This window comes from Panthera leo, chromosome F2 (genome assembly GCF_018350215.1).
Source record: "Panthera leo isolate Ple1 chromosome F2, P.leo_Ple1_pat1.1, whole genome shotgun sequence".
Lineage (NCBI taxonomy): Eukaryota > Metazoa > Chordata > Mammalia > Carnivora > Felidae > Panthera > Panthera leo.
Window position 1 is genome coordinate 16,475,266 of NC_056695.1, and position 27,475 is coordinate 16,502,740.

Genomic DNA, 27,475 nt, shown 5'->3' on the forward strand with positions numbered 1-27,475 from the left:
TCACAAGACATAAGACCAATATACAAAAATCGCTGTATTTCTATATACAAATGAAAAATGTTTGCAACATGAAATTTAAAAAATATTATTTCCAGGGCACCTGGGTGGCTCAGTCAATTAGGTGTCTGACTCTCAATTTCGGCTCAGGTCATGATCTCATGGTCATGGGATCGAGCCCTGGGTCAGACTCTGTGCTTGGTGTGGAGCCTGCTGGGAATTCTCTCTCCTTCTGCCCTTCTCCTGCTCATGCTCACTCACTCTCTCTCTCTCTCAAAAAACAAACAAACAAACAAATACATATTATTTCCAATAGCATCCACAAACATGAAATACTTAGGGACAAATTTAATAGAATGTGTGCAATAAGCGCTATACAATGTAAACTATTTAAAACATTTTTGAGAGAAATTAAAGAAGAGCTACATAAATGGACAAATATACCATATGTTGTTGTGGGACTGAATTGTGTTCCCTCAAGAGACATGTCAAAGTCCTAATTCTGGATACCTGTGAATGTGACCTTATTTGGAAACAGGTTCTCTGCAGATGTAATTAAGATGAGGGCATACCGGGTTAGAATGAGTTCTGAGTCCAATATAACTGGTGATCTTATAAGGAGAGAGAAATTTGGACACAGACATACAACTACACAGGGAGAAGACCATATAAAGATGGAGGCAGAGACTGAAATAATGCATCTACAAGCCAAGGAATGCCAAGGATTGCCAGCAACCACCAGAGGAGGCATGGAAAGATTCTTCCCCTGGGGACTTCAAAGAGAGCACGGCCCTGCTGACATCTTAATTTGTGATGTCTAGCTTCTAGAACTATGAGAGAATAAATCTCTGTTGTTGTAAGCCACCCAGTTGTGATGTTTTGTTTGGGCAGCATACCTAGTAAACTAATAAACATGGATTGAAAGGCTCAATATTGTTAAGACATCAATTTTCCCAGTTAATCTATCAATTCAAGGCAATCCCAATTAAAATTTCAGCATGCTATTTTTTTTCCTTTTTTTTTTTTTTTTTTTTGGAGAGGGGGGAGAATATGACAAGCTCATTCTAAACTTATAAGGAAATACAAAAGACCTAAAATAGCCAAAAGTTTTTTTGGAAAAACGAAAACAAAACATGGAAGGACTTATACTACCTGATCTCAAGACTCCTTTCAAAGCTACAGTTATCCAGATAGTGGTTATTACGCAGACAGACAAAATCAATAGAACTGAACAGAGTTCAGAAACAGACCAACACTTTTTTTTTTTTAATTTTTTTTTTTTTCAACGTTTTTTATTTATTTTTGGGACAGAGAGAGACAGAGCATGAATGGGGGAGGGGCAGAGAGAGAGGGAGACACAGAATCGGGAACAGGCTCCAGGCTCCGAGCCATCAGCCCAGAGCCTGACGCGGGGCTCGAACTCACGGACCGCGAGATCGTGACCTGGCTGAAGTCGGACGCTTAACCAACTGCGCCACCCAGGCGCCCCAACACTTTTGTGGCCAACTGATGTTCAACAAAGGTGCCAAAGTAACTCAAAGGAAAATGTAGTCTTTCCAACAAAAAATGGCATTGGAGAAAGCATATAAACATATGAGAATAAAAGAACCTCAACATGCAATCTCTCACTATGTAAAAAATTAACACAGATCACACATTTAAACATAAAGGCTAAACATTTCTAAGAAAAAGTATGAGAATATACTCATCATCTTGGGTTAAGTAAAGATTTCTATATACAAAAACAGTAATCATAAAAGAAAATTTATGTTAATTGGACTTCATTATAACTAAAAACTTCTGCTCTTTGAAAGACAGTGCTCAAATATGAAAAAGCAAACCACCAGGTTTTTTATTTTATCATAGTCTGCTTATATTTTTCATGGCCCCTAATAATCATAATTCAAATATTCTAAAAACAATATTTTATTCCTTTGTCAAAAGAGCATTTTCTCATTATATCTGTGTAAATATTTTTTAATTTATATCCAAGTTAGTTAGCATATAGTGTAACAATAATTTCAGGAGTAGATTCCTTAATGCCTCTTACCCATTTAGCCCATCCCCCCTCCCACAATCCCTCCAGCAACCCTTTGTTCTCTATACTTAAGAGTCTCTTACGTTTGGTCCCCCCCCCCCCCGTTTTTATATTATTTTTGCTTCCCTTCCCTTATGTTCATCTATTTTTTATCTTAAATTCCTCATTGAGTGAAGTCATATGATATTTGTTTCTCTAATTTCGCTTAGCATAATACCCTCTAGTTCCATCCACATAGTTGCAAATGGCAAGATTTCATTCTTTTTGATTGTCGAGTATCTTTTTCTTTTTTTTAATGTTTATTTATTGTGAGAGAGTATGCACATGAGCGGGGAGGGGGCAGAGAGAGAGGGAGAGAGAGAATCCCAAGCAGGATCCACACTCAGTGTGGAGTCCAATGTGGGGTTTGATCTCACGACCATGAGATTATGGCCTGAACCAAAATCAAGAGTTGGACACTTAACCAACTGACCCACCCAGTCACCCTGTAAACCACTAGGTTCTGTTAAATTGTTACACATACCTTAAGTTTTTGTTCATTAATTTATATCCACCTAATTACATAAAGCAAATTTGGAGGGGGGAACAACATAAATTTGACATATATCTGACAAAGAACTTGTATCTGGAATATATTATATAGATATTAAAAATTCATAGCTTTAGCAGAAGACAACCCAATTAAAAGTATAGGCTAAAGATTTCAACAGATAAGTCACAATAGGAGATAAATAACTAATATGCACATGAAAAGATGCTGAACATATTTAATAAAGAAATGAGAACTGAAACCACAAGATACCACTACACACCCACAAGAACGGCTAAAATTAAAAAGACCAACAATACCTAGTGATGGCATGGATGTGCAGCAATTTGAACTCCGCAAATCCAATGTATGTCCAAAAAAATGACCTGAACATGAATGTTCACAGCGGCTTCATTCATAATAGTCGAAATTGGTAATGATGCAAGTATCCATCAACTGATAATGGATAAATGAACTGTGATATATCCATACAATGGGTTACTTACTCACTACTAAGTAACAAAATGAAACTGATTCATGCATGCAGTAAAAGGGATAAATCTCAAAAACACTGTGATAGTGAAAGAAATCAGGGAAAAAAAAGTGCATTCTAGAAAAGGCAAAACTAATCAACAGGGATTGTCTACAGCAGGGGCTGGGGGGAACTGATGCAAAGAGGCACAAAGGAATTTTTGGGGGTGATTGCAAAGTACAGTATCTCGTTTGGAGTATTAGTTGCATGGGTGTATGCATTTGTTAAAACTCCTCAAACTGAGTAGAAATTGTACTTCAGCTTGAATTTCAAAAAGAGGAGCAAAATCTACTCCCTCCCACTCACAAAAGAAGTTTAATACAGGTAAAGTATAAAGTAAAGTTGGGAGTGGTGAAAAGGCTGAGACCAGAAAGGTAATAAAAGATTTTGGTCAATGGTATTAAGGAATCTGAATCGTACACAAAGGATAAAGGAGGAGCACTGAAAGATTTCACATAGGAGAGTGATGAATAAATTATATTCTGGAAAAAATACTTTGGGTCCCAGTGTGTGGAATGGATTAGCACAGTGGACTTCAGTCTTCCAGAGATCCGTAAGAAGGCTTTTAATCCAGGCCTTAAACCAGAATGAGATGATGCCCTAGATTAGGACAGGGGGATAGTCATGGGAATGGAAAAAGATGATGAGATTCAAGAGACTGATTAGCTTTAATCTTTCGGTGAAGGGTTAAGCGGTCCAGGGACAACTAAATGGAAGTATACCTTCTGTAGCTGGGCTTGTGGGTCTCAAGGCCTTGAAGGAGAGGTGGACTGGAGAAAGGGATTTGGGGGTAGTCATCTACTAATCAAGACCATATAGTAGGATTACCAAATGAGATAAGATGGTTAAAACCAAAATCTAAAGGCTCACAAGCAGGAGAGGACTGGGAGGGCAAAAGGCCAAATCTCACAAATGGTAAAATTCAAATTAAATAGCACCCACCCCCCAGCTACCTGGTGCCCCCCCCCCACCCCAGCACACATATATGCAAATAACATTCCTTTCTCTTACATCTCAGTAATGTTAAAACCAGTAAGAAACAGCTTTGAATACAATACAAAAATCAAGTGACAAGAAAGCCACTGCTCAACAAATCTCAAACCAAATCTTTTGGGCTTAAAGTTTCTTCCAGACCTAGGCCAGAGAAAGAATTTTTGGTTTAGCTCTCCCTAGTCCACACTCCTTTAGTAGATGAAAGCAAGTTACAGCAGCTAATATTAAAACTTCTATCCAGTTCTGTAACTGACAGTGATTTGGAAGAAGTCGTTGAGGTAAATAGTAGCTAACCAGGACAAAATCCATGTTTCTATTATACTATTTACAAGGTAGAATGAATGAATCTCTTATCAAAGTCTCTGAGATCACTTTCATTTCCAACAGTGGACTAGTTCAGAGAACAGATCCTACCACTGAAAAGTGAAAATAGCGGAAAATATAGAAAATATCTACTGCAATGAATCCATGAGCTGGTAAGAAATTTAAGGAACACTCAGGCAAAAACTAAGTAAAAGCAGGAATGCACAAAGGTAAGCAGAGTACTGAAGCTGGCTTTCACTTCAAGGTCAAGGTAGAGAGGGTGAACCTGAGCTTTGAATTATTCACAACCTCACGAGTGTATGGAATAAAAAAACCCACCAAAGCACAGGGTCTGGCCAAGTACAAAGCACCAATAGTAACTATTACTAATGTAATACACAATGGGCAATATTACATTTTATGTTCATTAAAGAAATAGGTTGAATCAAACCATATGCAATTTGACAACCATCAGCTAGGAGAACAGAATACAAATTTATGTAGGCTAGCAAAAAGATTGCCATGTTTTGGATTTGCTACCTTTCTGGTGAACCTGACAGCGAAGGCAGTTAAGATTAATTAATGCCACCTTAAGGAGCTGTAACTACAACAACGTACAAAAAAAGTTTACTAAGGTTCAGAAAAAAGAGCCACTTTCCCTTAAATAAACACCAATTGTTTATATTTAATAAAATGAAGAGAACACTAAGGCTTCTGTACTTAGCATATATAATTATAATGCTTTGTTTAAAATAGAATAGACAAAGAATTAAAAGGACAAAAATAATTTGCATTGAACTACATAGTACTTATTCAAAAGAAATGCATTTATACTCAACATTCTACAAATATAAAACTTATCTAACACCAACAAAACTCTCACTAAAAAATATTTTCTTTATAGAGGTTACCACCAGTGGGGGGGAAAGGGGAATAGCAAGTTATTGTTTGATGGCTACTAAGTTTCTGTATAGCATGATGAAAAAGTTTGGGAAATGGATAGTGATGATGGTTGAATAACACTGTGAATGTACTTGATGCCACTTAATGGTACAATCAAAAATGGTTAAAATGGTAAATTTCATGTTAGGTGCATTTTAGCACACAAAAAATTACATACAAAAAACTATATCTAATTTTCCTTAAAGTTTGGAATTCTCTTAAGTCTGAAATTCATGCAAATAAGTATCCTGTAAAAACTGGACTAAAGGAGCAGAGTTTGGGTTATGTGATCATAGATTTTTTTAATGTTTTTAATGTTTATTCATTTTGACAGAAAGAGACAGAGTGGGGGGGGGGGGGAGGGGCAGAGAGAGAAAGGGAGACACAGAATCCCAAGCAGGCTCCAGGCTCTGAGCTGTCAGCACGAACTCACGGATGACCTGAGAGCATGACCTGAGCTGAAGTCGGACACTTAACCAACTGAGCCACCTAGGCACCCCAAGGGTTATGTGATTAAAGATTTAAATCTGAGGTCTACCTTTCCTACCCACGGAGTCTTGATACAAGTTACATTCTGGAAGGCTCTGTTTCCTCCACCTGAAAAACAGGCAAGTACTTGGGACACAAATTGTAGTTAGGATTAAAACAGATAGTTACGGTATGCAGAAAGATAATGCAGGAATTTCACACCAAGGTGTTCTTATTAAATTCTGTGACATATGAGGAGTTATTAACTAAATGAAGTTATTAACTCAAATTTACTAACCTTTTAAAATCATCTACCACCCTTTAGCCAGTGCTTGATAATATATTCAGGCATACAAAACTTGATTCAAATTCTTTAAAATGGCTTTTCCCTATGTTTATCAACCCAGCTCTTAACTTAAATTACCAGTTTCTCTAAGTTACAATATGAAACAGTCAGGAATATTAAAAAAACAAAACAATTTATCATTAAGTAAAAGAAGTTAGACTCTAATGCTCTCTCCTTTTCAACTTTTTGCCGGCTGCCACCCAATGGCAATAGTCCATTTGCAGTCACCTCCATGAACAACAGGCTTGCATCTCACAATATTAAACCAGTCAGGAATTTGCCCAAGCGGTTCAGAGTCTAAATCATAATTTTACTTTTAAGAAATCAGACCTGGCTGGCATACATGGTATTTAATTTCCTTAAGTATCAAATACTTTGCAAACCCCCACATGATACAAGTTAATTCTCTGATAGCCTGTATTGTGTGTATTTTTTGAAAATCTGTATATTATGATGTCCTACGTCTTAAGAAAACCTTCCTGACTGGGAAGAGACTGCCAGTCCTAGAGCTAATCAATTCTTGGAGACAGCAAAGGGCCCAGCCAGGAGGATGCCCTTGATATGCAAACTATCCAGAGCCAGACCTCTTCCATCAGATCCTTGTACCCCAAAGTAATCACCCAGAGCCAGGTACTAGGTAACTAGGGACCACTCCAAATGCCCAAGGCCCCAAATTATTCAAATCTGCCAATCCAAAACTGTTCACTATGCCCTGCCTTTCTCTGAGAACTCCCAACAGAGACAGTGGCCTAATGCTCTCCCCTGTGGCCCTGCATGGTGTGCCCTGTCTCCTGTCTCTAGGATCTCTGAGTATAATAAACTCTGTTTTTTCTCCTGAACCTTTCCTGTGTCTCCTCTTGTGGCTGCACCTGGCTATTGCAGCAAACAATGCAAAACATATCCACTGATTGAGAAAATACAAATTATTGTGAGTTCAGTAGTTATGTTTAAATAATTTTACTTAATCACAACAGTATCTCCTTATATTTGAAAAGCACTAGTACATACATGAGATTTATATTTTTAAGTTTACTGTGTTGAGTACATGTATATTCATGAGTCCCTTGCCAAAATCCCAGATTCTCCTGGGATTTGCCATTATCATTTGGGAACCACTGGCCAGAGGAACAAGACAAGGTGTGTGTGTATGCATAACCTCCTCTCCCCGCCGCCCCCCCCCCCCACTTATGAAAGAGAGATGCCCCATTCAATATACCATCATCTCTCTAAAAAGCTGCTAAGATGGGGGGGTCAGGTGTTAGGTGATCTAAGAAAAACCGATATGGGACACCTGGGTGGCTCAGTTGGTCAAGCCTCCAACTCTTGATCTCAGCTCAGGTCAGGATCTCACAATTTGTGAGATCAAGCCCCACAATGGGCTCTGTACTGACAGCATGGAGCCTGCTAAGGACCCATGCTCTCTGCCCCTCCCCTCCCTCTCAAAAATCAATAAAAAAAAAAAAAAGAGAGAAACTGATCTAAGAAAAAACCTATATGATCAATGTTAAAAGGGGGACATACCAAAGAGCACAAAAACCTTTAACCCTCTCATCAAATTGCAAACACAGCACTTTATCATACATCTTTCCTTATCTTATAGCATGCTTTATTACCAAGAAGATATAGAAAACCACTTAATATTTGTATTTTATGGCACAAACTTAACTTTTAATATCATTTCCCCCTATACATATTCTAATTCCAACCAATTACTCAAGATTTCCTGAACACAGCCTAGACATTATTGCCACCACACTTGTCCCCAACTCATTTCCTCAATCTAGACTAAATTTCCCCCCTCTCGGGAAAGTTATGTCAGTTTTGACACTTCCAACATGTATTTGTATAAAGACAAAAATAAAATCCAGTCACTTTTAGCTATTAGTATGGCTTATTTCAAGATTTCCTGGGAAAACTTAAAAAAAAAAACAACAAAACACCTAAAATAGATAATTGGATAGAGTTGAAAGTTTTAATTCTATGGACAATTTGAACCAGTTAGATGTAATCCAGTCAGTTTAAAATGGACAAATAAAATATACTTAAAGAGTCTCTTGTTTAGAACCTAGAATATAAGTTCTGGTACCATATATATATAGAATATAGACTGTTACCATACTAACTTTGCTATGAGAGACAATGTTTCAAGAACAGTTGATTTTTAAATAACTTGTTCACTGAAAAGCTTCTAAAGTGTCAAGTAGAAAACAATTTTCAAAATTAGTCAACATTTAATTGGGAGACAGATATCACCCTATACATAAAAATATTTATTTATTGTATTATTACACTTTACAACTTTTTGAGTTTTTTAAATATTTATTTATTTTGGGAAGAGCACAAGCAGGGGAGGGGCAGAGAGAGGGGGACAGAGGATGTGAAGCCGGCTCTGATAGGCTGACAGCAGCGAGCCAATATGGGGCTGGCCCCATGAACTGTGAGATCATGACCTGAAGTCAGACAATCTACCAATTGAGCCACTCAGGTGTCCCTTTTTCTTACATTACTGTTTGAGTGTAAATTGATATAAGCTTTCTTGCAAGTAATTTGGCAACGTGTATCAAGACTTAAACTAAACCTAACATTAAAAAAAAATTTTTTTTAACGTTTATTTATTTTTGAGACAGAGAGAGACAGAGCATGAACGGGGGAGTGGTAGAGAGAGAGGGAGACACATAATCGGAAGCAGGCTCCAGGCTCTGAGCCATCAGCCCAGAGCCCGACGCGGGGCTCGAACTCACGAACCGTGAGATTGTGACCTGAGCTGAAGTCGGACGCTTAACCGACTGAGCCACCCAGGCGCCCCTAAACCTAACATTTTAACTAGCTATATACCACTTCTAGGAATTAATCTTAAGGAAATTATCATGGATAAGCATGAAGACTTAAGCTACAAGGATTTTCATCACAACACTGTTTATAGCAGTGAAAAACTGTAAACTTTCTAAATATCTGACAAGGGATTGATCAGTTGACTGATTATAAAATTAGAAACATGGAATTTTTCAATCATTTGAAGTGAATACTGTAAAACATACATGTTCAAAGTGTCTTGAAACTGATTATAATTCTTGGATACTTTTAACTATTTAAAATTTGGGGCGCCTGGGTGGCTCAGTCGGTTGAGCAGCCGACTTCAGCTCAGGTCACCATCTCGCAGTCTGTGAGTTCGAGCCCCGCGTCGGGCCCTGGGCTGATGGCTCAGAGCCTGGAGCCTGCTTCCGATTCTGTGTCTCCCTCTCTCTCTGCCCCTCCCCCATTCATGCTCTGTCTCTCTCTGTCTCAAAAAAAAAAAAAACAAAAAAAACAAAAAAAACCACGTTAAAATTTATAGTACTGATAATGCACATATCCAGTATGTTAATACACAGAGATAGAGATCAGATGCGCAGTTGCCAGGGGCTAGGGAAGGGGACAGTGGGGAGTGACTGCTAACAGGTGGTTTTTAGGTGATGCAAGTATTCTGAAATTAGACAGTAGTGAAGGTGTGCAATACTGCACAACCGTGTGAATATAATAAACCACACTGTACACTTTAAACGAGTGAATTTTAATGATAATTATTTCTCACAAAGTACACATATGCAAACATTAAAAAATTTTAACTATTATAAGTTAGATATAAATTATAAATATATTTACACAAATCTTAAAGTAGGCCATCGGTTGGCAACTCTCTGCATACATCTGAATGTTTTATATACGTGTTACTAATAAGCCAAGTTTGGGCTCTGAATGGACCTTCTTTTTTCATTTAGGCCTGTGAATGATTCCTCATGTAAAACTGTGTTCTACTAAAGCAACTGAACTCCAAAAACAAATGCAAGGCAAAGCTCACATGCATCTGTTCACATATTTCACTAAAACAAAGCAGTTTTATACTAACAGATCAACATGTAAGAGAACTATTGGGACGGTTTAATTTTAAATGCTTATGGCAATTCTGGCATACTTTTCTAACTTTTATATTCATGACAAAGAAGATGGATAGAATTTTAGATAATTATGACTGACTCCACCATGAAACAAAAATTGTGGACTTTTTTCTTCAAACTTCTGAATCACTACTTTAAAAGTATTCTGTAACCATAAGGGAAGCTTTAAATACTGATAACATTTTTTAAACAGCTTTCTTGATATAGTTCACAAACCATACAATTCACCCATTTAAATATATAACACAATGGTGTTTAGTATACTTACAGATATGTACAACCATCATCACTGTTAATTTTAGAATATTTCATCATCCTAAAGGAAACCTCATACTCATAAGCAGTTATTCTCCATTCTCCCTTCCCCCTAGCCCTTGGCAAACATCAATCTGCTTTTTCCTTATGGAAATACATTTTCTGGGCATTTCATATAAATGGAATAACACACTGTGACCTTTTGCGTCTGGTTTATTTCACTTAACAAAAAGTTTTCCAGGTACATCCAAGTTATAACAAGTATCGGAAATTCATTCCTTTTTATGGTTGAATAACATTCTACTGTATGGATATACCACTTTCGTTTATTTACTCATCATGTGGCAGACATTTAGGTTGTTTCTACTTTTTGGCTATTTGAAAAATGCTGCTATAAATGCTCAAGTTTTTGTGTGGACCTGTTTTCATTTCCCTTAGAAGTGAAATTGCTGTGTCATTTGGTAACTCTATGTTTAGCATTCTGAAGAACTGCCAAACTGTTTTCCAAAGTGGCTGCACCATTTTACATTCCAAACAGCAGTGTATGAGGGTTCTGATTTCTCCACATCCTTGCCAACACTTATTATTTTTTATTCTGTCTCTCATTGTGGTTTTGATTTGCATTTCTCTGATGGAAATGCTGGAGCATCTTTCCATGCTTATCGGTCATTTATAAATCTTGTTTGGAAAAATACCTATTTAGATCCTTGGCCCATTTTTTAAATTGAGTTGTCTTTTTTTATTACTGAGTTGTAGGACTTCCTTGTATAGTCTAGATGTAAGTCCCTAATTGGATGTATGTTTGCAACTATTTTCTCCCATTTTGTGGGCTAAAACTTTCTTGAGTGTCCTTTGAAACACAAAAGTTTTTAATTAAAAAAAAACACCTTTTTTTTTCTTTTATTTTGAGAGAGAGAGAGAGCACACACACACGTGCAAGTATGGGACAGGAACAGAGAGAGAGAGAATCCCAAGCAGGCTCCATGCTCAGCATGGAGCATGGATCCATGGGATCCATGGGATCCATGGGATCCGTGGGATCATGCTTGATCCCACGACTCTGGCATCATGACCTGAGCTGAAATCAAGAGTCGGACACTCAATCGACTGAGCGACCCGGGTGCCCCAAATGTTTTTAATTTTGACGAATTCTAAGGCATCTATTTTTTTCTTTTGTTGCTCATGCTTTTGGTGTCATATCTAAAAATCCATTGCCCAATTCAAGGTCATAAAAATTTACTCTATGTTTTTTCTTCTGAGAGTTTTATAGTTTTAGTACTTATAATTAGTTCTTGGATCCATTTTAAGTCCTAAAGATCAATTTCATCTTTTTCTGTGTGGCTATTCAGTTGTTCTAGCACAATTACTGAAAAGGCCATTCTTTCCCCCTTGAATGGGCTTGTCACTCTTGTCAAAAACCAAGTGACCACAGACACATGGATCCTTGACTCTCAGTTCTACTCCACTGATCTCTATGTCCCCGAGGTAAGTACTTAAGGACCATAAGTGCCAGTATCATGCTGTCTTGATCACTGGTGCTTTGCAGGAAGTTTTGAAATCAGAAAGTATGAGTCCTCCTGCTTTGTTCTTTAAGATTGTTTTTCATTACTCTGGTCCCTTGCAATTCCATTTAAATTGTCAGGTCAGCCTATCAATTTCTACAGAGAAATCAGTTGGGATTCTGAAAGAGACTATGTTGCATGTGGAGATCCACTTGAGGAGTACTGACACCTTAACAATATAAGGTCTTTTAATCTATGAACATCAGGTATTTTTCCATTTATTTGGATCTTCAATTTCTTTAAACAATCTTTTGTAGTTTTCAGAGAATAGTTTTGTACTTCCTTTTGTTAAATTTATTCCTAAGTATTTTATTCCTTTTACTGCTATAGAAATGGAATTGTTTTAAGTTTGTTTTGGGGTTGTTCATCTCAAGTGTACAGAAACATAACTAATTTTTGTATACTGATCTTGTATATTAATAATATATTATTATTAGTTCTAATAATTCTTTAGTAGATTCCTTAGCATTTTCTATATAGATCATGTCATCTGTGAATAGAGTTTTACTTCTTTCTTTCCAATCTGGATGAGTTTCTTTTTTCTTGCCTAAATGATCTGGTTAGAACCTAGAGGTTCTGACCTCTAGGTTGAATATAATGTTGAACAGAAGTAGCATGAGTGGATATCCTTGTCTTGTTCCAGCTCTTATGAGGGAAAGCAACCAGTCTTTTACCATCAAGTACGATGTTAGCTGTGGGTTTTTCATAGATGCCTTTTATCAGGTTGAGGAAATTCACTTCTATACCTAGGTTTCTGAGTGTTTTGTTAGGAAAGGATGTTGGATTTTGTTAAGTGCTATTTTTGAATATTGAGATGATCATGTGGCTTTTATTGTTCTGTTGCCATGGTGGATTACAATAATTGATTTTTGGATGTTAAGCCAACCTTGCATTCCTGAGATGAATCCCACTTGGTTGTAGTGTATAATTCTTTTTATATGTTGCTATATTCAATCAGTATATTGTTTAGGATTTTTGTGTCCATATTCATAACAGGTATTGTTCTACAGTCTCCTTGTTTTTTGGGTTTTTTTGTTGTTGTTGGGTTTTGGTATCAGAGTAATACTGGTCTCTCAGAATGAGGTGAGAAGAATACTGTAAACACAACTTTTCTGAATAAAGGAAAACCTTACCAATCAAAATAGAAACATGAATATTGAGGCTGATAATACAATTGGAAGTGCCATCCCCAAAACACGTGCAGCAGACACTGTTGATTATATAACCAACATCTACCCCGCTTCTTCCTTAAAGAAGCAGAGCTTTGTTCAGATGTCTAGGCAGCCCTATGTTTCAGAGTATGTGGCTGCAGCCTCAGACCTGAAGAGTGGACCCTGACTGGTCCAAATCAATCATAGTGGTTCCACGCTGCTTACCAGAGACTGTTTGAAAATGGCAATGTGAAACAATCAGGTGTGATGGAAATCTGCTAGAGAAGCCCCATGGGATGAGTTTTGTGCACTTAAAATGCTACAAAAGTTAAGAGACAGCCTTTCTCTTTCCCTGGAAGTTGTCACGTCTGAATACATGGAACTGTTACAGCCACTTTGCAACCATGATAAAAGCTGGTGTGAGGACAACTCCAACATACTGAAGATAGCAAAACAGAAAGAAAGAATATGGGTCAGTGATGCTGCTGCTGAGCTGCTGAATTAACCAAACCTGGAAACACTCAACCTTGAGTCTTCCTGGTAAATCTTCTGTTTAAGCACACTGGAGTTAAGTTTTTTGCTACCTGCAACTAAAAATATTCTAGCTGGTAAAACCAGTTGTGTGCAGGAGGCTGCTCTCATTGGCTCAGAAGAGCCAACTCTGCACCTCTCTTCCTAACAACTCATTCAGTAACATTGCACTGGTAGCTTTGAATCAACCACAGTAATAGTAAGCATACTACAAGAAATCAGCAAGCACCACAAATCAGATCTATTTCTCCTTCACAGACCCAAAGGAATCTTGTCGTTGTGGAAATATATTCCAGGATATTTCATACAAATGGAATCATACACCATGTGATCTTTTGAGTCTGGCTTATTCAGTTAGCATATTTTCTAGGTTCATCCAAGTTGTAGGCAATAAGCATTTTACAAGAACACCACTGGATACAAGACTCTTTCAAATTTTTTTGTTCATGAAACCAACCTTTTTATTCCCATAGTAAAAGTAATATAAAAATTTTTACCAATAAACACTGCATAAATTTGGGTTTCTAATAAGACTTTATTTAGAAAAAAGTCTCTAGCATCTGAAGTATTGCTATAAAATATTTCATAATATGAAAAATTACTATGTAAATTAAAAAACTGACTATAAAACATTATGCACAGTAAGAGGCAGAGAAAAAGAATATATTTAAACAGACAGATACTAGAATTGTTGAGCTCAACACCAATATATTCACATTGTTAGCTCTGGGTTGTAGGATTACAGAGGATTTTTATATTTTTGCCTGTTTTTTCCCCCCAAATTTTCCTTCATAAACATGTATCAACTCAGTCATAAAGAAAAAAATATAAGTCATGCTTTTAAGAGGAAAAAGTTCAATATTTTTTGTTCATGAGCAAATGAAGCCACACTATTTTTTCTTCCACTTGTGTCTGGGAAGAGTCTATATAAACCTTGCTGTATATAAACCTACTGGAAGGTAGCTCCAGTTTTTAAATTGGGTGATTCTGGCTACCATCTAGGGTATTAAGTTATGAACCTATTCTCTGACTACTTCAAGAAGATGTTGTAGTCATAAACTGAATTATAATATGCATTATAAGAGTGCTAAATTCTTCACACATAATCACTTTGAAAATAAAATCTGAGCCAAGGTCTCTCCTATTTTGAAATATACATGTGATCTGATTTGCATTGACTCTTTTCCTAAAGATAATGAAGGAGCATTGACCATGTGTCACAAGATTTGTTTTCTAAGTCTAGAGGTAAATCTTATTAGCCATATGAACTCTGGGAAGCAGAAATCTCTCTGAATCTAAACCTTCTTATCTATTAAATGGGGCAAAGACCTACCCCTTTTCTCTTCATAGGATGAGGTAAAGTAAATGAAACGTCAAGTGAAAGATAGTGTTATATGTCACCACTTCATTACATACACATCTTAAGTCTTGTAACAACTGTGCTTTGTACCACTTTGATACAAAAGACAGCCTTATAATAGCAATGTATGATGCCAGGTTTCCCTGGTAACAAGCTAACTTCCTCAATGTTTTAAAGATGTTTGTGTGCAGTGTGTAAAATCTCTTTTCTTTGCTGCTTTACTGTTTCTAACTTGCCTCTAAAAATACTAGGATGATGTAAACAAAAGTACTGCTACCACAACATGATACTGGATGGGGACAGAAAGCCCTAGATCATTTTTTAGTAAGACATATTGTTGCAAAGGTCCTAAACAAAATATTATCAAGTAGAATCCTGAAGAGAATCATATATCTTAACCAAGTAAGAATTATCCCAAGAACATAAGGGAAAGTTAATATTAGCATATCTCTAAGAAAATATACTGAAGTAGATCAAAGGGAAAACATTTTAAGCATCAATAGATGCCCAAAAATGTATTTAAATAATATAACCATTCCCAAATAATATTAATGAAGAAAAAAATAGGCAAAATTATCATGATTTGAAACTGATGCATTGTCTACAGGTGATTATGAAATAAGGTACTCAAAAACTATGGAACAATAATATGGAAAAATATGGAACAATAAGAAAACTCCGTATACAGCTAATCATACACTTAACATAAAAAATCAATAGTTTGCCTATATCTAATTAGTTAGAAAACATAATGAGAGAAAAGATTCTATTTATAATTCCAATGGAATAAAAGTAAACCTTGGTATAACAACAAATGATAAAGGCCTTTATAAAGAAAATGTTAATCTCTACTGAAGGATCTCAAAGAAGACTGGAATAAGGAGATTCAATATTAGTAGTAATGAGGATGAGGAGAAGGAGAAAGGGGAAGAGGAGAGCAGTTTCATCAGTCAGGCACCCAACAGGAAAATGATGGCACAGAGGGCTAGCAACAGCAGGGAGCTGTTACCACAATTTACTGTGAGACCTGAGGTGAGGGCTCTCAGCATGGGAGAGGGGACCCAGCCCAACGGAAGGTGTGGCCTTAGGGAGACAAACACAACCCTATAGGGTAAGAGGCTTGGAAATATACCTTTTTTCCTCCTACCCACCCATCTCCTACTAGACCTTCTACTGGCCAAATGCAACAAGAAGCCAGGAGGCTAGAGAGCCTGGAAAATGCATTCCACAGAGGTCAGACTGCTGGGGCACAGAGCAAGATGGAGAAAGTGAAGATCATATTTGAAGAGGCAAAAAGAATATCCAGCACAACCGCTAGTCGCTTAGCTGTTTACTCTGGATTAATTCTAATAAGGTCAATTTGCCCAAACTACAAATTCAAACAATCCCAGTAAAAATACCAATAGGATATTTTATAGGTAGTGAGAGGGCAGAGGGGAGTTTGTGACTGTCATTAAGTTCTTCTAGAATAATAAACATATATGCAAAATCAAGTAGGGAATAAAAAACATTAAAACAGGCTATTAAGCTATAATAATTAAAAGCTTAATCCTAGCACATGAACAGACTGATCAATGAAACAAAATTAGAATCCAGAAACAGACCAAGTAGATGCAAAATTTTCACATATGATAGAGGTGGCATTTTAAATAGACAGGGAAGGCATTTTAAATAGACTGGGTGGCTCAATCGGTTAAGTGTCGGACTTTGGCTCAGGACATGATCTCACAGTTAGTGAGTTTGAGCCCCACGTGGGACTGTGCTGACAGCTCAGAGCCTGGAGCTGGCTTTGGTTTCTGTGTCTCCCTCTCTCTCTGCCCTCCCCAACTCGTGGGCATGCGAGCACTCTCTCTGTGTCTCTCTCTCTCAAAAATCAATAAAAGTTTTTTAAAAATTAAAAAAAAATGTTTTAATCTATTTTAAAAAATAAACAAGGAAAACATACATTATTTAATTAATGATTTAGGAGAAACTGGATGGTGAATGGAGGAAAAGACACTAGATCTCTGCCTTATTCCTTACATTACAATAAATTCCAGATGGAGTAAAGATCAAAACATGAGGAATTAACTGTGGAAATAGAATTATGAGAAAAATGTAAAAGACTGTAGGAGAATACAAGAAAGAATATATTTATTATCTTGAAACACAGAAGATAATACACTATGACATAGAATCAAAAGCCTTATAAGGGGAAAATGAGACATTTCACTACATAAATACAAAACTGCTACATAAAAATTTACCATAAAAAGTTAGAAGAGATCAGATAAAATAATACTATAACACGTCTTTATTTTCCTAATATTGGAGTATCACTCTGGTAATACAATAAGAAGGTAACTGGAAGGTACATGTTTAAATATAAATGCCACTAAAATTAAAATATGAGTTATATTTAAAGAGAAGCAAAACAAACCTAATGAGACATTTTTATTTTAACCTATCACACTGGCAAAGATTACAGAGACTGATAATACCTCTGCACCAGTGAGAGGACAACAGGTAATCTGTGCTATTCAAACTCTCCCTGCCCAGCTCAGGAACTAAACAGGTTACAGTGAATTTTCAAATGAGCCCCTCATTATCTGGACTGTCCCCACTCTGAATATCCAAATCTCAGGAAGTAAAGAGATTTAAATAACATCACATCTCTCACTGTACAAACTCTCACACTACACATTCTCACTGAGCTAATTCAAGAAAAGGTTTGGACAAGGAATACACTGTGGAAGTGTATACAGAGTTTTGTAGTGAGATTGTAAATTCATGTAATCCTTTTAGGGATATCAAAATTGTAAACACACATAGTTTTTGACCCAAGTCCTTCCCCTTCTAGACATGTATGCCATGGACACACTCACATGGGAATGTAAAGCTACATGTACAGGATATTATCTAAAGCACTGTCCAAGAGAGAGAGAGAGAGAGAGAGAGAGAGAGAGAGAGAGAGAGAGAGAGACATGGACACACACACACACACACACACACACAAATACCGCGAGCCTAAACATCCTGATTGGCAGAGACATGATTAAATTAAATATAGTACATCCATTCTATGGAATTCATGAATTCCTAGTTTTCTAAACATAACTGATCCTGAGGTGAATTCTCTTAAACTAAGGGCCAAAATGTAATTGTAAATATTAAAAATAATTGATTTTCAAGATTTTGACTTGAAAAATAAAAAAAATAAAAGTTTTAAGTTATCTTACATTTGACAAGATTTAAGTTATAATTTCAACTATGCACAAATTTCTTAGACTAAAAAAATCAAGGGTTGACTTTATTTTTTAGTGTAATCTTTTCAACAAAATTATATAACACAACATACCACATCTTTCATGTTTTTCTCTTTAGAGAGGATCACAAAGATCTTGTTTTCAGAAATACTGAATGGCTTCATCCATTTTTCCTAGGAGCCTTCTCTAATCATTTGCATCAAAAGTCACTGTAATCAAATTAGGCTCCCTTAAAAGCATCTAGTATGTCATCCTTGAGAATTTTCTTTTTCAACTTAGTCTGTATCTTGGAGTTAAGATCACATCCATGAACATCATAAAACCTACATACTTTGCAAGACATGCAATTTCAGTTTGCAAGTGATTTTATTATTTTTGAGCAATAAAACTGACAACAAAGGATCAGGAGCAACATTTGAGTAGGAATTTTAAAAGGTGTGCTTTCATTATTAAAAATTTTTTTCCTAATGACCAATCTAGTAATGTCTATATTAATCAGTCATTAAAAAAGGATGACATTATACTAATACAAAAATATCCAAGATTTATGTATTTACAGAAAACATGATTCCATTTGCTTAACAAGATTTTCATATGTATACATATAATATATATAACACATATCACAATTCCTATATGTGAACAAATTTTCAGGAAAAACATTCAAGAAACTATTAACATTGCTTATCTCTCAGGAATTCAAAAGGAGAGTTTTCTTTTAATTACATTTTACACCCTTCTGAATTATTTAGCTTTCCCATAAGGAGGTACAGTAACTTTTACAATGATGATGATGATGCTACATATAACTAGGTTTTCAATTAAATACATAATAATAATAATCTGCAATTCCAGCTGCCAGTAATTTAAATTAAACCCTAACATCTAAAAGGCATTAAATTTAGAAATCTCAAACACTAATAAAAGAAATTTCAAAAAACATTCTTATGCAATACTCAATTATCTTAATAGTTTTTTCCCCAAATTATTTCAGACAGAACTTGTTCCATTATCCTTTAGAGATAAACAGGAATGATAATTTTGATGTATCAAAGTATACTGCTTAAACAATGAATCAAAAAAATTCACAGATATGTATGTTTCAGATTCCACACTGCAACTAACTTTTACAAAACTACCACTTCTTGAGTTCTGGCATCATATCAAAGAAAAATATCCACAATTGTAATTAAAGGCTACTGTTATACATCTCATTTTTCCAACCACATCTGAGTGGGGCCAGATTTTCTTCACATACTTCTGCCAAATCAATTTATTTCAATAACTTGAATGCAGAAGCCTATACGAGAATCCAGTGGTCTTCTATTAAACCAGACACTGATGAGATTTGAAAGGTGTAAAATCAATGCCATTCTTGTATCTTTTTTACTTTGAAATACATATGTAGTTTTTTTCATTAAAAAACACTTATGTTAACATGGAACTGGTATTGTCATTTTTTTTTTTTTTAATTTTTTTTTCAACGTTTTTTATTTTTTATTTTTGGGACAGAGAGAGACAGAGCATGAACGGGGGAGGGGCAGAGAGAGAGGGAGACACAGAATCGGAAACAGGCTCCAGGCTCCGAGCCATCAGCCCAGAGCCTGACGCGGGGCTCGAACTCACGGACCGCGAGATCGTGACCTGGCTGAAGTCGGACGCTTAACCGACTGCGCCACCCAGGCGCCCCTGGTATTGTCATTTTTAAATAAGTAGAATTTGACTTTTTTCTCAGTTTTCTTTTCTTTCTTTTTGAGAGAGCATGTGCGCACAAACAGTAGGGGAAGAGAGAGAGGGAGAAAAGAATCTTAAGCAGGCTCCAAGCTCAGCACGGAGCCCAATGTGGGGCTCAATCACATAACCCTGGGATTATGACTTGAGCTGAAATCAAGAGCCAGACATTAAACCCAGTGAGCCACCGAGGCATCCCTCAATTTTATTTTCTAATACAAAAAATATCAATACATAAAGCCCATTTAAGCAAAAACTCTCTGGAGTCTTCAATAACTTTTCAGAATGGAAAGGAGTTCCGACACCCAAAATTTTGAGATCCTCCAGACCAAAAGGCAAACAGTGCAAACAATTTGTTTACAATAAGGACGAATGCCCTATAACATGTGGGGGTGGGGAGAATAAAATGTTATAGATACTAAATTTGTTTTTAGATAGAATTCCAGTATTTTTTAAGAAATGAGAAAAACTGTATTTAAAGTTTTCATATTAACCTACATATTTATTTACATTTCCAGTGTCTGCCTTTCTTCCTATGGATCTGAGTTACCATCTGGTATAATTTCCTTCTTTTAGTATTTCTTATAAGGCAGGTCTGCTTGTTACAAATTCTCAGTCTTTGCATATGAATGTATTTATTTCACCTTTATTTTTCAAAGATAGTTTTGCTAAATATAGAATTATTCATAGACTTTTATTTTTCTTTCAGCACTTTGGATACGTCATCCCATTCTAGCCTCCAGTGTTTCTGATGAGAAGGCAGTAATTAATCACACTGATGCTCCACTGTATGTAGCCAGTTATTATTCTCTTGCTGATTCAAGATGTTATCTTTGTCTTTTAACAGATTGGCTAGCCTGTTTCTAGGCACAGGTCTCTTTGTATTTATCCTAACAAAGTTCAGTGAACTTCTGGATGTAGTAAGTTTTTCATCAAATTTGGAAAATTTTCCAAAAGGCTATTTTCTGTACCTTTCTATTTCTCTCTGCATTTGGGGCTCCCATTACAGATGTGTTCTATGCTTGATGTGTTCCATAGATCTCTAAGACTTTCTTCCTTTTTCTTCATTTTTCTGCCTTTCATATTGAGTCATATTTATTAGTCGGCCTTTAAATTTGCTGATTCTTTTTATTGGCACCTCAAAACTATTGCTGAATCCCTCTAGTGAATTTTTCATTTCAGGCATTGCATTCTTCAAGTCTAGAATTTCCATTTGATTTTTTAACTTTTTAGTTTGGAATAATTTAGATTTATTTACAGAAAAGTTGCAAAGACAGTACAGTGAGCTCCTATGCTTCACCCAGCTTTCCCTAATGTTAATATCTTACATAAGCATGGTACAATGTGTCAAAAGTAAGAAATTAACATTGGTTCAAAACTGCAGACTTTATTCAGATTTCATCAGTTTTTCCACTAATTTTTCCTTTTTCTGTTCCAGAATCCAATGCAGGATACCACATGGCATTCAGTCATCACATCTCCTTGGTTTCCTCTGATCTGTAATAATTTCTCAGTTTTTCCTTGTTTTTCATAACCTTGACAGATTAAGAGTACTGATCAGGTGCTCCTATAGAATGATCCAGAGTTGTACTTTGTCTGTTTCTTCTCATGATCAGACTCAGGCTATAAGTCTTGAGAAAGACTACTACAGAGGTGAAGTACCCTCTCATGACATCGTATCAAGAGTGGCTTTTGTTTTGTCTTGTTTGGGTTTAGTTATTGTTTTAATTAGTTATATACCCTTATGGAGAACCTGCATTTGTTGACTTACTGATGTTGTAATTCCCTTTATTTAAACATGGTTCCCTTTAGTTCTTGTAACAAATTTATAATTGTTGAAGTCTTTATTAAATCCAAATTTGGGGACATTCAGAGACAATTCTTTTCTCCTGCTTTTTTTTTTTTTCCTGTGCAGGACTCACACATCACTGGTTCCTTACATGGCCTGTAATTTTGTTGCTGCTGTTAAACCTAGAGATTTTATAAAACACAGCAACTGAGGATTATTTTTTTCCCACTTAAAGGTACTGTTGCTGTTTTGTTTACTTCTTTCATTTTGTTTAGTATCATGCCTAGGGTAATAAATATGCAAAATCTGTCTCCCTGTGGTATGAAGTCACTGATCTCTCTGTTCACTTTTATTTTAAATATATTGTTTTTATTTTTAGGCCTAGCTTCCTAGAGGTTACCCCTTTGCATCACTTAGGGGTCAATTTGTGAGGAGACAGAGTTTATTTCAAATACCTCAAGCCACTAAGGCTCTTCCCCTTGCCAATGGGTATGTGTGTGGGTAAAACAAACTCATTTGTAGTTCAGTCTTTTTTCAAGTTTGCCCCAGGTTTACCTTTCCATTAGAGCCCTTTCAAGTCTCCTAGGTGCATGAATGCAAGCAACTTCAGGGTCAGTCAAAAGTATGTGAATACCTTGGGCCTTCCCAGGTCTTTCCTGTGCTTATGTGCAGCCTCAACCAGGAATGTTTGCCTCAGATAGTACTGCAAGCCCCTGCCATGCAAGCGGAGCCATTGGCCCTCCCTCACACTTCTGAAAATTCTCATCACACACAATGCCACTGGCATCACTGGCCACTCTAAAGAGCTGACCCTCCCTTCAAATTGAGGTCTTTATGCCTTGCTTCTTGCTGGCAGAAACTCCAAGCCAATCAAGCTGGGTCAGAGTGGGGTGGAGAGTAGTCCCAAGCTAGAAAGCCACAGGTTCCCATTTCTCTTACTTGAAGTTCAACAGTGTAACACTTTTGAAAGTTTTATACAATTGGCCTCTGGTCAATCTCCAAAGTACTGAAATGATTGCTTTAGAAAAGTAATGTAGAAATAAAAATTCTATTCAAGTATTCATATTGTTTGAACCAGTAATCCCAGTTATACAACACCATCCAAAAGAACTCCCCCCTGCCCCCGCCAAAATATGAAAAAAGCTGTGTACAGCATGTTCCTAACAATGTCAGTTCTCTTTTTGTGCCTCCCTTACAGCTAGATGGAGCCCTGTGACTAAGTTCTCACCAACGCCATCAGAGTGGAAGAGATACCACAACTTCCTCCTCATCAACCCCAGAGTAAACAGCCCTGAACTTCTGGTCTTTCTCCTTCCCAAAGGCCTAAGTTTGCGTTGGTAGCAACTCACAGACAACCATGACAAATGGATTCCTGTATTACTTCATGGAATAGAATCACTTCACCAGCCTGTACCTATTTCCAGGCTATTATATCACAACAAAATAAAATGTTATATTACTAAGTGACATTACAAATGCATGCTTTTAAAAGAAATACATTCCAAAAGGCTATAAAATTAAATATACTGATTCATCACAGCTACCTTAAAATATGTATGTAAACACAGTAAATACATAAAAATAACAATGTCATGGTGGGATTATAACTTTTCTTTTTCAAACTTCCAAAAGTACTGTTTAAATTACTTTGATAATTTCAAAGGTTGAAACTGTTTAATTAAATTGGTTAATTAAATATTTTGAAATCCAAATTTAAGGAACCTTTATCCTATCCACTTTCATACTGGTATAAAATGGATCCTCTGGCCAATGTTCAAATCCATAGGGCCTGGTCTGTAATCCAGCCATTGTGTTCTTTCTTTAATAAACGAAAAACTACCTATTCGTATGCCTCAAGGGCACTACTAGCTAGGAAACTTAGCTAAATAAGACTGACTTCATATAACTCAATAAACTTTTTCTACTTAAAGAAAAACTTTTTGCTTCATCTTTTATATTTGTATTTCTTAAGAGAAAACAAAGTTTCCATGTAAGGGGATATACTGGAAACTGACCCAACAAAAAGCTTTATGCCTTTTCTCACCCAACAGCTTCCCTCAACCTAAAAATATATCTGAAGAAGGATGAAAGTGGCTTCACTATGAAAAGCACAGCTTTTAAGATTAAAGCCCCTCCCCCCACCCCAAAAAACACAAGAAATTGAAACAGCCCAGCTCAAAGAAAGCAAAATAGAGCGGCTAAAAACTTTGCTGTCCTCTCATATTTGAAACTACACAGTATCTCCAAAAATGCAGCTAATTTATACAGTATCTTGAGATTTCCAAGCTTCCTAATAATTAAAGGTATGAACAAGGGAAATGTACCGAACTATACAAACTATAACTACACATATGTCTAATTATTTAAAAAGAGATGGCCCTGACTCCCTCTAACAAGATGTACCACAAAACATTACTTCTAGAGCTACACTGTTCAATGAATCACTAGCCACTTGTAGCTACAGAGTACTTGAAATAGTGCTTGTCAGAATCAAGATGTACTCTCCAAAAATATATAAAAATATATCAACATATTTTAACACTGATTACATGTTATTATTTTGGATATAGTTGCTCAAGTTTATTAAAACTTTCTCATGTTTCATTTTATTGTTTAAAATATGGCTCCAGGAGAACTTTAATTTACATATGTGGCCACACTAGATTTCTATTGGATATCCCTGGTGTTACACCTGAGCAAACCAGCCCAGTTTCTAACAAGCAAAATTTTACAACCAGTTTCTTTTGGTGTAGTACTCTCTAGTTCTATGCTTTTATCCTAAAAACAAAAAGGGTATGTTGACCTAGGATTATGTACCACACGGTATTGAAGATAAGGGCCGCCTATAGTCATCTGGTTATTCAACAACAGGGGTCTAACCTGTTATCACAACCAAGGCCCCAGGAGAAATCCAGAGACTTTTATAAAGTTCTAAACAGGCTGGAAACCAGTCCCTCACTCTGACAATGTCATTTATCAGCTTTATATTAGGGGATATGAATACCAATACCACTTCAAGAGGCTCTCCACAAATCCTCTAGTCATCAGAGAGTTAAAAGTGACCACCTTGAGATGGTTTAAGAGGATTTAAGACAGAATGGACTAGCTTGCACAGCAGGGTGTGAGGCCGCACTGTGGGAAGGCAGAGAGAGGAGGGAGTGTGAGTAAAGCAGAAAGCTGGACTCACTAGCACTGGGTCACAGACAGGACCTCATAAAGGTCTAACACACTTTTTACATCTGCTGAGTATCTACTTTGTGTGAAGCACTGGGTTTAACACAGCTAAATAAACAATGTGCACTCTTAAGGAGATCACAGTCTAATCAAACTGAAGTCAGGACAGGTCAGCGTACAAGGCCAGCTGTTCTGACAGTTAATCCTGGGCTTCAACCTTAAGGATTGAAATCAGAGTTGGCTAATAAAGTCAAATCGCTAGACAAAAAGCTGCAGCAAAGTAGACTCAGGAGACAAGGAAGGTTATGGTTAAATGGGTCTCATGGTGAAAATGGACTCTAAGAACCCTTTGAAATTTTACATATGGGGATGTGTGTGTGTGTGTGTGTGTGTGTGTGTGTGTGTGTGTAAAAGAACTCACAGCAATCGACAGATGCTCTGAGGTAGTGGTCTCCAAACTTGTAATGCATTTATTTATGAATTATACACATTTACTTTTATGTACTCTATGCGACATGAATAAAATTAGGATAGAAAATAAGGTTAGAAATAAATATAAATAAAAGTCCTAAGTTTTATTTCTATATCTTCAATAGTTTTTCTTTCATAGCCCACCACATGAATCCTACTCTAAAGAAACGTAAAAAACACCACTGATGGGGAAATTAGTGTGGAAACCTCGACAGTTATTAAAACTACCCCTCAACTAGAAATGAGCTGGGGCCAACCACAAAAATTCTTGGTCACTTCCAGGAAGTTTTTCTCTGAAAATGGAGAATTTTCACTATGAAACAAAGGAAAAATGAAAAGGTTGGTTGCACATATCATGTAATATATATTTTGCTTTTATCTTCCAATTGTCCTTTTTTATGTTAATATTTTAAACCATTAAAAAACCTTTTAAATATCAGACAGAAATTATCTTTAAAAATTGAGATTTTAGAAAAGCTATGTAAAATGGGTCTTATGTTCCATTTTTCTTATTAATACAAAATTTGAGGTAGTATCACTAATTTTTTTTTAATTTTTTTAATGTTTGTTTTTGAGAGAGAGAGAGAGAGAGAGAGAGAGAGAGAGGGACAGAGCGTGAGCGGGGGAGGGGCAGAGAAAGAGGGGGACACAGAATCTGAAACAGGCTCCAGGCTCTGGGCTGTCAGCACCTAGCCCAATGTGGGGCTCGAACTCACCAACTGTGAGATCATGACCTGAGCTGAAATCGGACACCCAACCGACTGAGCCACCCAGATGCCCCAGTATCACTAAATTTAAAATATTTACTTGAGGGAGAGATTGTGTGCTGATAGTTTTTAACAGTGAGCATGCTTCAGTAGTACATCCAGAAGATTTCAAGTCATTAATTTTCAATATACTTTTCTAAGCATAAAATTTCTTCCTCCAATGTCACATTCTCAGCTCTAGAAAAATAGGCAATGGATATAGACAAGTCACAGAAGATAGGTATCAGGTAATTAATAAACATCTATTACAAGTTTAATATCAACAAAAATCCAAGAAATGGAAACTAAAAATATCAGCAACTTATGAAAAGGCACTCATATGCTGCTCATGGAAATATAAACTGGTATCACTTTATCACTTCTTTCTGGAAAGAAATTTGACAGTATGCTCTGATCTAGTAATTACATCAGGAAATTGTTTCAAAATTTAGAGAAAGACTTGTATATGAAAATGACATTACAATATTTTATATCGGTACAGAAAACGATTGGATGAAAATGTTCTAAAATGTTAACTATTTATCACTGGGTGATAGGATTACAGACAATGTTTACTTTCCTCTTTCTTCTTTGTATTTTTTTATATATTCCATTTTTTAAATAATAAGCACATATTAACCTCAATCCAAAGAAAAAATTCAAGTTTCTTTTTAGAATTCCTTTTAACAAGTATCACCTAGTTCTTCTTAAAGAAACAAATACGAAGTGTCTGCTATTTCCATTCAAAATGGAGAGGGCTCCTATTCTAATTTTTTATTTTTACCTCCCCCTCACCAAAAAGCATTCAGCAGCCTACTCCAGTACAGCAGACAGGGGCTCTAGTCAAAGACAGATCTAAGTTCAAACCCCAGAAACACCATTTACAGTTGTGTTACTTTGGGCAACTTTTCTAAACCTCAGTGAATTTTTAAATAAGATTACATAAATTTAGAGATTAAGATAGCTCCATACCACAGCGGCAGCTCAGAAAGAGTATAAAGATGAAGGTGGAATTTTAAGGGGAGGGTGTAGGTGGGACTATAAACTGAAATTACAGGAATACAATTTGAGATTCATCCCAAAGAGAGATATGGTGACATACGATCAGACATGGCAGCATGAGACTAAAAGAGCAAATTTTTCTTCATTCTTCTGTATTGAACACTTCCTGTATGTTGCATGCTAGGGACATGGCACTGAGCTGGGTAAACAAGATCCCTGCTTCCTGACCACACAGTCTGTGGTAGTGAGGTGGGGAGTGAGGTGGGGAGTGAGGTGGGGAGTGAGGTGGGGAGTGAGGTGGGGAGTGAGGTAGGGGTGGAAGCCAGGCAGAGGCAGACAAATGAATTGAGTTAGTGTTGTATGCCATAAATAAAA

General features: G+C 36.4%; 1 protein-coding gene across 3 annotated transcripts in view; it reads right to left on the reverse strand.

Moving 5' to 3' along the window:
• Positions 1 to 27,475, reverse strand: part of PDE7A (phosphodiesterase 7A) — a 122,676-nt gene that overhangs the window by 75,558 nt on the left and 19,643 nt on the right. The window lies entirely within an intron of this gene.